Consider the following 14,995-nt stretch of genomic DNA (forward strand, 5'->3'; position numbering starts at 1 on the left):
ATAAAAGTAGAGGGGATTGTCCAACTAGTCATTTGCTACTATGGGCAGGTTTTCGAAAGTGACCTATTTAGTGTTGTAGACATACCTCCTGAAAAGAGTTGTACAATTTAGAAAGAAAACAGGCCTTGACCGTACGTGTCTGCTGCTGTAGTGTTGGATACACACACATACTAAGAGCGCAATTCCATGTGGTTGTGGTGTGAGAGTGGATAACAGATCAATGTTGTGATCATCACATGGATCTACCCATCCAATGGGCAATGTGGCCCCAGTCACATAGATCTTTTCCACCCAATCACCGTCTTCCCTCTAAACTGGACAGCAATTAGATGAGGGAGATCCATACAGATTGTCCGACTCATATAGTTGCTTCGTACACACACACACACACACACACACACACAAACACCAGCATCAAGAAGTGTTTCCCATATCACTGGGTGTGAAGGGGCCATTTGCCTCTGGGTCAAGGTGCTGATGTGATGGAAGTTTTCATTATTCCATAATTTGCTGCTCTGATTCTGAACCCAGCATTTTCCCTTTATGACACAGGATAAAAATGTTATCAGCCTATAAATTAGCTAAAAATGAAACGAGCTTTAATGCCTCAGACCCACACAAAAACAATATGAAAATATTGCAAGGGGTGTAATTTTAAACCCTCAAAAGCAGGAGATTTTAAAATTAAGCAAGAAATTCCAGCCTGGCGTTCAGACCTATGAACGTACCGTCTTTTGCATTTCAAGTCACTCTGTTCTATCACGTAAATGCGCTTTGATGATATTTGCAAAACACATAGTGGTAACTCTGGCTTATTTCATTCCCATCAAGAGGTTTCACCACAGTAATATGAGGCTGAGCCATAAACCATCATTTCCAGAGACATCATCACTGGCCAATGCTGAAACGTTAAACTGATTGTTTTCCCTTTCTTTCAATAAAGAAAGTGCTTCTCAAGCCTGAGACATTAAGAGCACGTTTGTTTCACAATAAGGGAGTGGAGCGTTTTTCATGCAATACTCAGAAATCATCGTTCGCCAACTTAGTGCCCTCCAGGAGTTTTGGACTCCCTTCAACCAATTCATTGAGGGAAGCTGCTCAGACCCTCCAAATGTGTCCCTATTTTTCAGGGAAGTTCCTGATATAGTCCTGGTTTCTGATTTGATCCTGGAATGTCCCACTTTTCCTTGTTGTTGTTGTTTAGTAATTTAGTCGTGTTCAACTCTTTGTGAACCCATGGACCAGAGCACACCAGGCACTCCCGTCTTCCACTGCCTCCCGCAATTTGGTCAAACTCATGCTGGTAGCTTCGAGAACACTGTCCAACCATCTCGTCCTCTGTCGTCCCCTTCTCCTTCTTTCCCAACATCAGGGTCTTTTCCAGGGAGTCTTCTCTTCTCATGAGGTGGCCAAAGTATTGGAGTCTCAGCTTCATGATCTGTCCTTCCAGTGAGCACTCAGGGCTGATTTCCTTAAGAATGGATAGGTTTGATCTTCTTGCAGTCCATGGGACTCTCAAGAGTCTCCTCCAGCACCATAATTCAAAAGCATCAATTCTTCGGCGATCAGCCTGCTTTATGGTCCAGCTCTCACTTCCATACATCACTACTGGGAAAACCATAGCTTTAATTATACGGACCTTTGTCGGCAAGGTGATGTTTCTGCTTTTTAAGATGCTGTCTAGATTTGTCATTGCTTTTCTCCCAAGAAGCAGGCGTCTTTTAATTTTCCTTAGAATGTCCCTATTTTTATTTGAGAAATGTTGGAGGGTATGGGAGTCTAGGGAGGATGTTTGCCCAAGGGCTGCCCAAAATCTGGAGCAGATACTGACCCTAACTAACTGAGGAAGACCAAGGTCTAATCAATGCCAGGGAGCACCAACCACCACATCCTGACTGATCCATCAAAGGTCTGAGAGAACTGTTGGGGTAGGCCTCTCCCTTCCATGGGGCTATTTAGCACCTGTCTCCTGGAGGGAGGGCAGAAGCCAGGAAGCTGAGGCCATCAATTCTCAATAAGAGCAACCAATGGCTTGAGAGAGAACTGCAGGGACAGCTGCTTCCCCATCTGCTTAAGAAATACCATTGTGACCTGAGGGAAGGAAGAAGCAAGGGAGGCCAGACCATGGAGCTTGTGGTTCTTAGCTCCAGTCAATCTGAGAGGACTCTGTCACTCTACATTTTATAACTTTTTTGTCTGTTTCAGTATAGTCGTACCTTGGATCCTGAACGCCTTGGTACTCGGACATTTTGGCTCCCAAACGTAACCAACCTGGATGTGAGTGTTCCGGTTTGCAAACTTTCTTTGGAACCCGAATGTTCAACAGGGCTTCCAATTGGCTGCAGGAGCTTCCTGCAACCAATCAGAAGCCACTCTTTGGTTCCCAAACGTTTTGGAAGTCGAACAGACTTCCGCAACGGATTCCATTCGACTTCCAAGGTATGACTGTATTTTAAAATTGTAAACCACCTTGGATGCCTTGGCAATAAAACAATAAGTAAGTAAATAAAGTAATCCACACCCTTCGTTCCTCTCATTCTCTCTCCCCATTCAACTTCTAGCTCCCAAAGAGAGGTGAACAACCTGAACACAAGCCCACTTAGGGCTAGTTTAGGTGGACAGGAAAATATATTGGCCTAAGCAATCTGCTTCCTACCCCAGCCATTCTCAGAGTTTGAGCATCTGGATCAAGTTGATACACCAGTCATGCTCAATTTCTGTTCTGTCCATGTCGGAAACAGGACATTATGTATGCTGCTTGCACATTTTCTAGCTCTGTTTGGCAGCCCCCTTTATGAAGAGTCGGGTTCTTCGTTTTCCTATTTGATGTTCAGACCATGATGCTTTCTGTTTATTTTTAAACTCCTTTATTAATAATAATAATAATAATAATAATAATTTATTATTTATACCCCGCCCATCTGGCTGAGTTTCCCCAGCCACTCTGTGTGGCTCCCAATCAAGTGTTAAAAGCAGTACAGCATTAAATATTAAAAACTTCCCTAAACAGGGCTGCCGTAAGATGTCTTTTAAAGATATGAAGGAAATAAGCAGCTATCCTATCTGAAGAGAAGGTGTTCCACAGGGTGGGCGCCACTACCGAGAAGGCCCTCTGTCTAGTTCCCTGTAACCTCACTTTTCGCAATGAGGGAACCTCCAGAAGGCCCTCGGCGCTGGATCTCAGTGTCCAGGCTGAACGATGGGGGTGGAGATGCTCCTTCAGGTATACTGGGCCTTTGATTTTTTTTTTTTTTTAATATTTTTATTAGTTTTACAGAATAATAAAGAACAAAGAATAAAATACAAAAGTTTCATAAATCATATTTCTTTTACAGAATCTTTTGGACTTCCCCACATCTTCCCGAATCTGCATTATTTATAATACTAACTTCAGCATTTTGTTATCTTATTTCGTCGCTTATTGTATCTTTCATTTTGTCATATTACCCATTTCAATATATTTGTAACCCAATATTCATAATACAAAGTCTTCAGCTATTTATTATCTTATTTCATTACTTATTGTATCTTTCAGTTCATTATTGTATCTTTCAATTCATTACTTATTGTATCTTTCAATTTCATGTTACCAAAGTCAAAGTTATTGTAACCATGGTCTTATATATTATAATTAAAACATAATGCAATAAATTTTTTTCTTAATTTCACCTCTCTTTTCTTGTGCCTTAATTTTCATTTCACCTAATTACCATTGCTGGGGCTAATATTTCCTAAAAAGTGCATTTTCTTAACATTCATACAGCTTATAATATTTTTGTAAATAGTCCTTAAATTTTTTCCAGTCCTCTTCCATTTTTTCTTCTCCCAAGTCTCGGATTCTGCCAGTCATTTCCGCCAGTTCCATATAGTCCATCAACTGCGTCTGCCATTCCTCCAGTGTGGGTAAATCTTGTGTCTTCCAACACTTTGCGATGAGAATTCTTGCTGCTGTTGTAGCATACATAAAAAAAGTTCTATCCTTCTTTAACACATTCTGGTCTACAATGCCCAGAAGGAAGGCCTCCGGTTTCTTAGGCAAGGTATATCTAAATACCTTTTTTAACTCATTATAGATCATTTCCCAAAAGGCCTTCACTTTCGGACATGTCCACCAGAGATGAAAGAACGTCCCTTCCGCCTCTTTACACTTCCAGCATTTATTATCAGACAGGTGATATATCTTAACCAGCTTGACTGGGGTCATGTACCACCGGTATATCATTTTCATAATATTTTCTTTCAGGGCACTACATGCCGTGAATTTCAATCCGGTGGTCCATAACCTTTCCCAGTCCTCAAACATAATGTTATGTCCAATATCCTGTGCCCACTTTATCATGGCGGATTTGACTGTCTCATCCTGTGTATTCCATTTAAGCAGCAAGTTATACATTCTTGATAGTAATTTGTCTTTAGGTTCTAACAATTCTGTCTCTAATTTCGATTTTTCCACCTGAAACCCAACCTTTTTATCTGTTTTGAAAACTTCCCGAATTTGAGCATAATGCAACCAATCTCGCACCTTGCTTTTTACATTTTCAAAACTCTGCAGCTTCCAATTGTCACCATCTTTTTCAATTAATTCCCAATATTTTGGCCAGTAGGCCTCCATGTTAAGTCTCTTACGTGCCTTGGCCTCTGCCGGTGAAAGCCACCTTGGTGTTTTGCTCTCCAATAAGTCTTTATATTTTGTCCAGACCATAAAAATTGCTCTTCTAACAATATGATTTTTGAACATTTTATGAACTTTAACCTTGTCGTACCACAAATACGCATGCCACCCAAAAGCGTTATCAAACCCTTCCAGATCTAGGACATCAGTGTTCTCTAACAAAAGCCAATCTTTCATCCAGCAGAAGGCTGTAGATTCATAATATAACCTCAAGTCTGGCAGGGCAAATCCCCCCCTTTCTTTCGCATCTGTTAGTATTTTAAACTTAATTCGGGGCTTTTTGCCCTGCCAAACGAACTTAGAGATATCCTTCTGCCACTTTCCAAAACATACCACTTTGTCCACAATCTGCAGGGTCTGAAACAAGAATAACATTTTCGGCAAAACATTCATCTTTATAGCTGCTATTCGGCCTAACAAGGAAAGTTTTAGTCTTGTCCAAGTTTCCAAATCCCTTTTGATTTCTGACCAACATTTCTCATAGTTGTCCTTAAACAAATTCAAGTTTTTAGAAGTCAGGTACACCCCTAGGTATTTTACCTTTTTAACCACATTTAATCCTGTCTCTTTCAAAAACTCATCTGCTTCTGTAGACGTTAGGTTCTTTGCTAAGACCTTAGTCTTTTGCTTGTTCAACTTAAATCCCGCCACCCGACCATAATCGGAAATTAAATCCAAAACTCTTTTTGTACTAGAAACTGGCTCCTGTAATGTTAATACCAAATCATCTGCAAACGCTTTCAGTTTGTATTGTTTCACTCCGACCTCAATGCCCCGAACTGACCGGTCCCTTCTGATCATATTCAAAAGCACCTCCAGGACCGAGATAAACAATAATGGGGATAGAGGGCACCCTTGTCGTGTCCCTTTTTCAATATTGAATTCCTCCGTCACCACATTGTTTACTATCAATTTAGCTTTTTGATCTGAATATATTGCATCTATACCATTTTCAAACCCCCGTCCCACTCCCATCCCTTCCAAATTTTTCTTCATGAACATCCAAGAAATATTGTCAAAGGCTTTCTCCGCATCAATAAAAATTAGAACCGCTCTAGTATTAATATTTGTTTGTAAGAGTTCCAAAATGTCAATAATGTTTCTCGTATTGTCAAACAAATGCCTACCCGGGAGAAAGCCTGCTTGATCTTTGTGAATCACCTCGTTCAGTACTTTTTTAAATCTATTTGCCAAAATATCTGCAAAAATTTTGTAATCCACATTTAGGAGTGAGATGGGACGGTAGTTCTTAAGTTGAGTCTTTTCAGTTTCTGTTTTAGGAATCAATGTGATGAAGGCTTCTTTCCACGTTTCTGGTGCCTTCTTACCCTCCATGATCTGGTTACATACCTCCATCAAGGGTTGTATCAAATAGTCTTTCAAAACCTTATAATATTTGGAGGTAAGTCCGTCAGGGCCTGGAGATTTGCCTAATTGGAGATTCTGTATGGCACTCTCGATTTCCTGCTGTGAAACTTTAACATTCAGGGTTGTTCTCATTTCCTGGGAAATTTTTTGTAATCCGTTAGTTTGGATAAATTGATCTATCTCAGATTCTTTCTGCGGCCCTTGTGCATAAAGATCTTTGAAATATCTCTGGAAACATTTCCTAATTTCTTCAGGCTTCTGAACCATTCTTCCTTCAATCTCTAGATTTGTAACTGTATTTAGTTTTTGTCTTTTTTTCAACTGCCATGCTAGCAGTTTCCCACACTTGTTTGCTGACTCGAAAGATCTTTGTCTCATTTGTTTAATTTTCCACTCCACTTCTTGGTTTATCAATTTCATATATTGGGCCTGGAAAAATTTCACTTCTCTCAGCACTTCCTTAGACTTGGGCCTGGATCTTAATTTCCTTTCACCCTCACTTATTCTCTCCAATATCTTCTGCTTCTTTTCATTCCAGAGTCTTTTCTTTACAGTGTTTTGTTGTATGAGAAACCCTCTCATCACCGCTTTACTTGCGTCCCAGATTGTTCTTTTTTCCACCGTAGTGTTTAAGTTTATCTCAAAATAATCTTTTAAAGTTTTTTGGGCCTTCTTCACAATCTCCTGATCTCTGAATAAAGTGTCATTCATTTTCCATCGGAAGGATCCGGTTATGTTTAGTCTCAATTCCATTTTCAAAGCATTATGGTCAGAGCAAGTTTTTGGGCAGATTTCCACTTTTCTAGTTTTAGGTGCCAGTCCTTTAGTTATCCATATTTGGTCGATTCGTGTCCATGACTGATGAGCTTCAGAGAAGAAAGTTCCTTCTTTTCCTAGGGGGTTCTTGACTCTCCATATATCAATCAAATCCATATTGTCTGTCATTTCAAAAAAAGTTTTAGGTAGTCTGCCTTCTTTTGTTATATTTACACTCTGCGACTTATCCATATTTACAGAGACAACCCCATTCATATCTCCCAACATAATGATGTTGTTATAGTCTAGATAGTCCAGTAAAGTCTCATGCAGCTTCTTAAAGAATTCCGATTTTCCATCATTTGGTGCATAGATTCCTAATATCAAAAATTTTTCTCCATGTGTATAAATTTCAATAGCCAAAATTCTGCCTTGTTCATCTTTAAATAGAAATTTCGGTGACAGGCTCTCCTTTGCATAAATCACTACTCCTCTTTTCTTAACTCTGTCCGAAGAAATAAATTCTTGGCCTAACCTTTTATTAATTAGCACTTTCCGATGAAGCCTTGTCACATGTGTTTCTTGCAGGCAGATAATGTCCAATTGTTCTTTCTTCAATATATGAAATACTTTCCTTCTTTTTTCTGGAGAATTTCCGCCATTTATATTCCAACTAAGAAGTTGCAGAGACATCCTGAATCAATTTATGGGCCTTACAATGGGGTGTCTAGATCACCCGTTCCCGGCGGTGGCAGTGATGGTCCAGCTCCAGGCTGTTTGGTTTCTGGTGGTGGGGGTGGCCAAGTCGCAACTGCTCCTTTCTGGAGGTCTTCCCCGTTGTCGTAAAGAAACTTCTGCTGGTCCTCTGGTGTTCTGATTCTTATTTTCCTTCCTTTATAGCTGAATGATAGTCCTTGCGGGAACTCCCACCTATAAGGGATTGTGTTGTTTCTCAACAGCTTTGCCAATTCTAAGTATGAGGCTCTAAGATCCAATAACAATTTGGGTATGTCTCTGTAAATTTCAGCCTTTTTACCTTCTATCTCTAGGGATTTTTTGAAATGTAGGCCTAGTATCTTGTCTCTTTCTTCTCTTGATCTCAAAATAACCAAACAGTCTCTGGACTTGTCTTTCTTCACCGATCTGCCCAATCTAAATGCAGTCACAATTTTAAAGTCTTTATCTTCTTCTATTCCCCAAAATTTGGAGAATAAAAGTGTCAAAAATCCCTCCAAATTACCTTCCTCCAATTCTGGGACAGCTCTCAACCTAAGGTTATTCTCCTTGTTTCTCAATTCCACCATCGACAGGTAAGCCTGTTGTTCCCCTACCTGTCTTTGCAGGGGCTTGATTTCACCTTTAATCTCATCAACTTTTTTGCTTGCTTGCTCCGCTTTTTGATAGGCTTCCACAGCTAATTTATGGTTTTCAGCTGTAGCTCCTTGTAGATTCTCAATTGCCTGTGTATTCTGGGAGACCTTTTCAGATAATGCACCAATAGTAGTTGTTGCTTGGTCTATTTTTAGTGATTGATTGTCCACTTTTTGATTTAAAATTGCTAATTGTTCTAAAATTTGTTTCAAAACTGTGTCAGATCCTCCTGTTGCCATGTCCTCTTCAGCAGGCTGTTCAGCCTCCACCTCCTGTGCTGTCAGGACGGTTGGAACAGATGATCTGCGATGATGAGCTAAAGTTGTTTGGACAAGTTGCACAGGCTTCCTTTCTTTTTCTTTCTCTTTTTCTCTTTCTTTAGCTTTGGCTGCTCTTGTTTTCCCTGTGCCACTCATTCCACACCTGCCTCTTGTTCAAGGTCAAATTTTCCTTTATTCCATGAGAAAGCAAGTCCAGAGTACAAACAATTAAACCACAGAAATTCCAAACAAAGTATGTTTCCCAGGCCTCTGTAACTCCACAATCCTCTAGGGGGAGTATCTTAAAGTTTCAGGGAAGGAGAGGATTTTTCCGCCATTTAAAGTTTCTATAATCTCTTTTTTTTAATTTGTAATTCCAAGACAATAAGGAAGGTTCGCAGAGTCCTCTACTTTTTAGGCTAAAACCGCTAGGAGCCAGATTGGTAATTGCAACAGTGTTTTAAAGTCTCAATATATGTAGCAGCTTAAAATCTTGTTACTATAGTCCGCAGTTTGACAGCTCAGTTACGACTGACAGCCCGACGACTTGCGTTCTTGAAACAAAGTCCCAAATACAAGTCCCATAGGCAGAAATAAAGTCTCTCTTGGTCTTTTAAATAAGAAGACTGCAAATTCTGTAAATGCACAATAGTTCCACTTTACAAAGCTCCCATTAAGCGCCTCAGCGCTCCTCTGTGCCTTTGCTTTGATCTTGTAAGCAGTATCGGGAGACGGACTTCCTTTTACTCGTCACCCGTTTTCAAACCCGAGAAAAGATATTTTAAGTCCAAATTGTAGTTCACTTTACTCACGGGTATGTTACTTGCCAAATTGATGTTCACAGGAAGAAAGGTCGGCGCTCATCAGCAGCAGCTGCGCGGCTTCGCCTCCCGCAGAAAGAGCGATGAACTCACAGCGCCGCTCCCCCTTTCGCGCTCCGGAGCCCCTTACGGGGTCCCTTCCACACTTCTGGGGGAGTTCCTGGCGCCCGCCGAGTCCCACGGCCACGGGCTCCCTCTGCCCGTGGTTTTTTCTAACGGGTCGTCGCTATGCCGCAGCGAACGACCCTTTCCTGCGGAGCCCCTCTTCAGACAGTGAAGAGGACCGCCATCGCCGTTTCGCGCCGCCTCCGGAAGGTATACTGGGCCTTTGAGGCCATTTAGGGCTTTAAAGGTCAGCACCAACACTTTGAATTGTGCTCGGAAACATACTGGGAGCCAATGCAGATCTCTCAGAACCGGTGTTATGTGGTCCTGGCGGCCACTCCCAGTCACCAGTCTAGCTGCCACATTCTGGATTAATTGCAGTTTCCGGGTCACCTTCAAAGGTAGCCCCACGTAGAGCGCATTGCAGTAGTCCAAGCGGGAGATAACTAGAGCATGCACCACTCTGGCGAGACAGTCTGCGGGCAGGTAGGGTCTTAGCCCAGGTTGAGCTGGTAGACAGCCGCCCTGGACACAGAATTAACCTGCGCCTCCATGGACAGCTGTGAGTCCAAAATGACTCCCAGGCTGCGCACCTGGTCCTTCAGGGGCAGTTACCCCATTCAGGACCAGGGAATCCCCCACACCCACCCGCCCCCTGTCCCCCAAAAACAGTACTTCTGTCTTGTCAGGATTCAACCTCAATCTGTTAGCCGCCATCCATCCTCCAACTTATGGTGTTTATCCATGGGAATTAAGATTTGACGCCATACTGTACGAAAGGGAGCACCTAGATTGCTTAGTTTCCTGCTCCTTTGGATGGATCTTCATGCCCAAATCAACCTAGGACGGTGGAGAGGAATCCTTTTCAGCCCTGGGACAACACTGAAAGGGAATGAGAATTTTCCTGTGGCCACACACCAATGATGATGCAAAAGTGAGAGTCACAACAAATGTAAATTTTACCTTTGTAGGCTAGTTTCTACACAGACTCTCACCCTCGTCACTATCTTCCACAGAGGTATAGGAATTCAATGACACATTCCAGCTGAGTGAAAACATTCAGGATACATAGCAAGGTCAGTGGGGTGCCTGGCCTGGGGAAATGGGGGGGGGGTGGCCCACAGAGAGTTGCAAGGCCACATTTGGCACCCAGGCCAGATGTTCCCTAACCTAGGAGAACTTAGAACCCAGACAGGGGCAGACACATGTGGCTCAGGCCCTAACAAAGTCCTTTTCAATACCTCTTGTTTGTTTCAAGCTTTCAGAGAAACAGACTCCAGGTTTGCTTATGTGCACCATGTAGCTAAACATTGGGTGGTGGCAGCTGAAGTTAAAATAGCTCCTGCTATCTTATGGGCTTGGACTGACCAAGAGAACTGGTTTTGAGGCTACGATGGCAAGAGACCTCCACATAAGCAAAAGCAGTTTATTTAGCACCTACTATTGCGTTACTGCTTCTCAGGATACATAATGTTGGCTCATTTCTATAAACTTCACCATGGATTAAAATAGACATGAACTGTGTTCTAACAGTTCTCTGCTTTTTCATTTGAAATGTCCTTTAAGCTAAAAGCAGGATCATTTTAGTAGTTAAAAGGAATGTTGAAAATGGACCACAGTGAGCAATTAAAAATGCTGTTTTGAGCCCTGGTTTTCATTAGCTATATCCATGTGACCTTTCGTACTGATTAAGGGCTGCCCATAAACTTACTGAGGAGGGGCTATGGTATCCCGAAGGCGCCACAGCCGTGTGGAACTCACGGTCTCCATGGCTTTGTGGCAGCCTGGCTACCCTTTCTCCTGCTCTGGCTGCTCTTTTACAAGTTGAGAAGTTTTGGTTCAGATCTGCACACAAAAACTGGGATGCTTATGCAAACAACTTGGACTTACAAAATGGGAGATGGAAATCTCATGTTAAAAAACGATTTATTGGAAGATTTCTAATACTTCCTGCTTCTGTTTGGCCTGGAAGTGCCACAAGAACAATATTTCTTGTGGTGTTTGCAAATTCCGAACCTGGATGGAACAAAAAAAGAAGTTGCGTACACTAATGGAAACTAAATTTTGGAACAACGCAGTTTGGGGGGCTCCACAAAATTTTTGTTCTGCATCCAGTCCAATCTGAGTCAATGGTGAAGATACACACACACACACACACACACACACACACAGTATGACTCTTTTGTCAAAGAATGTAACCATTAACCATTCAAAGTGCAATCCTACACATGTCTACCTAGATGTTTACCAATTAACAGCGCAATACAAACCCTGTCTATCCAGAGGTAAGTCTGACTGAATTCAGTCAGTTAGGATTGCAGTCAGGATTGCAGCCTGAGTTCCATGGGATTCACTTCCAGGTAAGTCAGTACAGTGGTACCTCAGGTTACATATGCTTCAGGTTACATACGCTTCAGGTTACAGACTCCGCTAACCCAGAAATAGTGCTTCAGGTTAAGAACTTTGCTTCAGGATGAGAACAGAATTCGTGTTCCGGCGGTGCGGCAGCAGCAGGAGGCCCCATTAGCTAAAGTGGTGCTTCAGGTTAAGAAGAGTTTCAGGTTAAGTACGAACCTCCGGAACGAATTAAGTACTTAACCTGAGGTACCACTGTATAAGATTCTATAGTACAGCAGGCATGAACAATCTTTGACCCTCCAAATGCTGCTGAACTACAGCTCCCATCATCCCTGATCACTGACCATGCTGACTGGGACTTATGGGAGTTGGAGTCCAACAGCATACAGATGGCCACAGAGGTTCCCCACTCCTGACATAATGTCCTTCTGTGCATACTTCAATGAAATGAATGGGAGTAACAGAATACCTTAGCTGTGCCCTTGCACAAGTCCCACACATTTCAGTGAGCATTGTACTGGAGACATTCCTGATGGATTGCACCCAGAGATTCCAGGCTGCAGCTAAAATCTAACAGAGTACATATTTAACATAAACTTACAATGAGGGGGTATAAATAAAATACAACACAACAAACTGGGAGCAATTATTTTGAGAATTTACTGCTTTTAATCCCCAAACAATACTTAGAAGCCAACAAAACGAATAGGGAAGGTTTAGAAGAGAAAATGAAAGGTCAATTATAGGGGTGAAAAGTTCTTCTGAAAAGGTTGTTTTTATTAATTTTTAGGTTTAAGATGACTAGGAATGCAGCATAATGAAGAAATCATTGGGATCGTAAAAACATTTTCCCCCTCATGGGAGATTTTTCATGGGGTTCATTTTTCTGCTGTCAAAAATGGGGGAGGCAAAAAAGAAAAGAAAAGAAATTATGCGTGTTTTGGATTTAAATAGAAATAGTTCTCCACATTTTGCCTATCTTCTTTTCCTGCCTTAAAAAAAAATATGTGGTGCAAATAAATATCCATTTCAAATTGTCCTTTATTTACACCAGTGTTTCCCAACCGGTGTTCCGCGGCACACTAGTCCGGCGGCGAGAGGCGGGGCGAAAACGAGCTTAGGGCTGCAGCCTTCAGTTGGTGTATATATCCCTACTTCCCACAGAAGTGTCCAGGGCTGACCCCCAGGAACATAGGAAGCTGGCTTATACCGAGTCAGACCATTGGTCCATCTAGCTCAGTAATGTCTACACTGACTGGCAGCAGCTCTCCAAGATTTAAGACTGAGGTTTCTTCCAGCCCTGCCTGGAGATGCCAGGGACTGGATCTTGGGCCTTCTGCATGAGTAGCAGATGCACAAATCACCGCACTACAGCTCTTTGCTGCTACTCACCCAGCACTGTACTGCCCTCCCCAATTTGCAATGCTATATATTGCGCCCAGAGAAAGAAGGTTGGGTGGGGTCATGAGAAGAGGGTTGGTCTGCTGCACTGTTTCCATGAACACCCATGCGCCTACAATAAGAGAGAGGTGGAAATTCTTGTGCGCTTATGCCAAACTTTGTTGATGCCAAGTCTTTTTAAAATTGCATCTTCCTGCATCACCTGTTGTTAAATGTGGACAGGGGGAATTAAAACATGATCTAGAACAAATTCTTCCTGTTAAAAGTATCCCCGCCCCCCCCCCAAAAAAAATGTTCACCTGTACAGTGGAACCTCAGGTTAAGTACTTAATTCGTTCTGGAGGTCTGTACTTAACCTGAAACTGTTCTTAACCTAAAGCACCACTTTAGCTAATGGGGCCTCCTGCTGCTGCCGCACCACCAGAGCACGATTTCTGTTCTCATTCTGAAGCAAAGTTCTTAACCTGAAGCACTATTTCTGGGTTAGCGGAGTCTGTAACCTGAAGCGTATGTAACCCGAGGTACCACTGTATACACTTGAAAGTGATTATTTTGTTGTGCACAAGCTACCACAGCATAAAACAGAATGGAAAAGGGTGGCCTTTGAATGAACAACACACACACACGGCATGTGCTTGCTGAGAAAAGAAGGCAGGGTGAGCTGCAAATTCTCTCTCACTTTCTGGTTCCAACCTTGCTCTTTTGTCCATTACCACATCCCCCCTTGAACTCAAATGAACTTCCACAGCGAATGATGCCAAATGGGCAGTCAAAGGATTCTGTGGCTACGGCCGTACATTTGTCCAAGCTCTTGCCTTTGAATGCCCAATACTCCTTTTTCTTTTGCTTGTCACTGAAACCATCTTAACTTTTAGGGACGCTTAGATGGTAGACATATGTAATAAAATCCTGAATTTCATTTTTAAAAAAAATGAAAAGCAACCTTGGAAGGCTGCAAGTTTGAATGCAGTGGGGAGCATGAGGAGCTTAATCCATTCCCCACAACCCTTTAGCCCCTGGCTCAGAATTACCTCTTCCCCACATTGCTTGCCATCTCTCTATGGAGTCCTAGAGTCATTGGCTTGGGTGAGGGCATACTGCCATTTCCCCTTTGCTTTTGCTGGAAGGAGAGAGCTGATAGCAACTAGGCCCTTTGGAAGCATGAATCCAGGCACCACCATTTCTGCTGCCAAATTTGTCTACCAGTTCTAGAAGAAAGCCTGTAGCAGATTGATTTTAAGGGGGGTGGAGAATCAGGGAACTTGAGTAGTGGCAGTGTTAGAAACTCAGATATATATACTAGGAGCCAAGTGGCTCCTCAGACCAGGGTTACAGTCACCAAAACAGAATGCCTAGTTGCCATTTTTAGGCCAGACAGCTCGGAAGTAGTATTTTTCAGTACAACCTTTTGGTTCCTGAAATTCATTCTGATGGTGCAGATAAAATATAATCGATAGGATTCTACAGGATGGGGTATTAGTGTGTGAAAACAGTCCAGATCCAAGGATCCCCAGGCATGCACCTCCAGATGGTGGAGAGGTCAGGCATCATCCTGGTGCCCAGGCATCTTCACCTGGAGAATTTTGAACGCTGAGCAGAGGTCCCCAACCTTTTTGGCTCCACTAGCATATTTGCAAACCAGAGAAACTGTTGTGGCCACCAGACACATACCACAACCTATGTTACTGACCCTCCATAATGGTCAAGGTGCTCCTAATGCTCTCCTCTTCCAAATTTCTCCTTGGATTGTGGCATTCTCTGAGCTACCTGTTCTCAGCTGCTTCCAGACTGGAACCATATAGGACTGCAGTGGCATTGCTTTCCCTTAATCCGGAGGTGGGGAACCTGTGGTTTTCCAGATGCACCTGGACAGCATCAGCCCC

The sequence above is a fragment of the Podarcis erhardii genome (genome assembly GCF_964252035.2).
Source record: "Podarcis erhardii genome assembly, chromosome: 8".
Taxonomy (NCBI): Eukaryota; Metazoa; Chordata; class Lepidosauria; order Squamata; family Lacertidae; genus Podarcis; species Podarcis erhardii.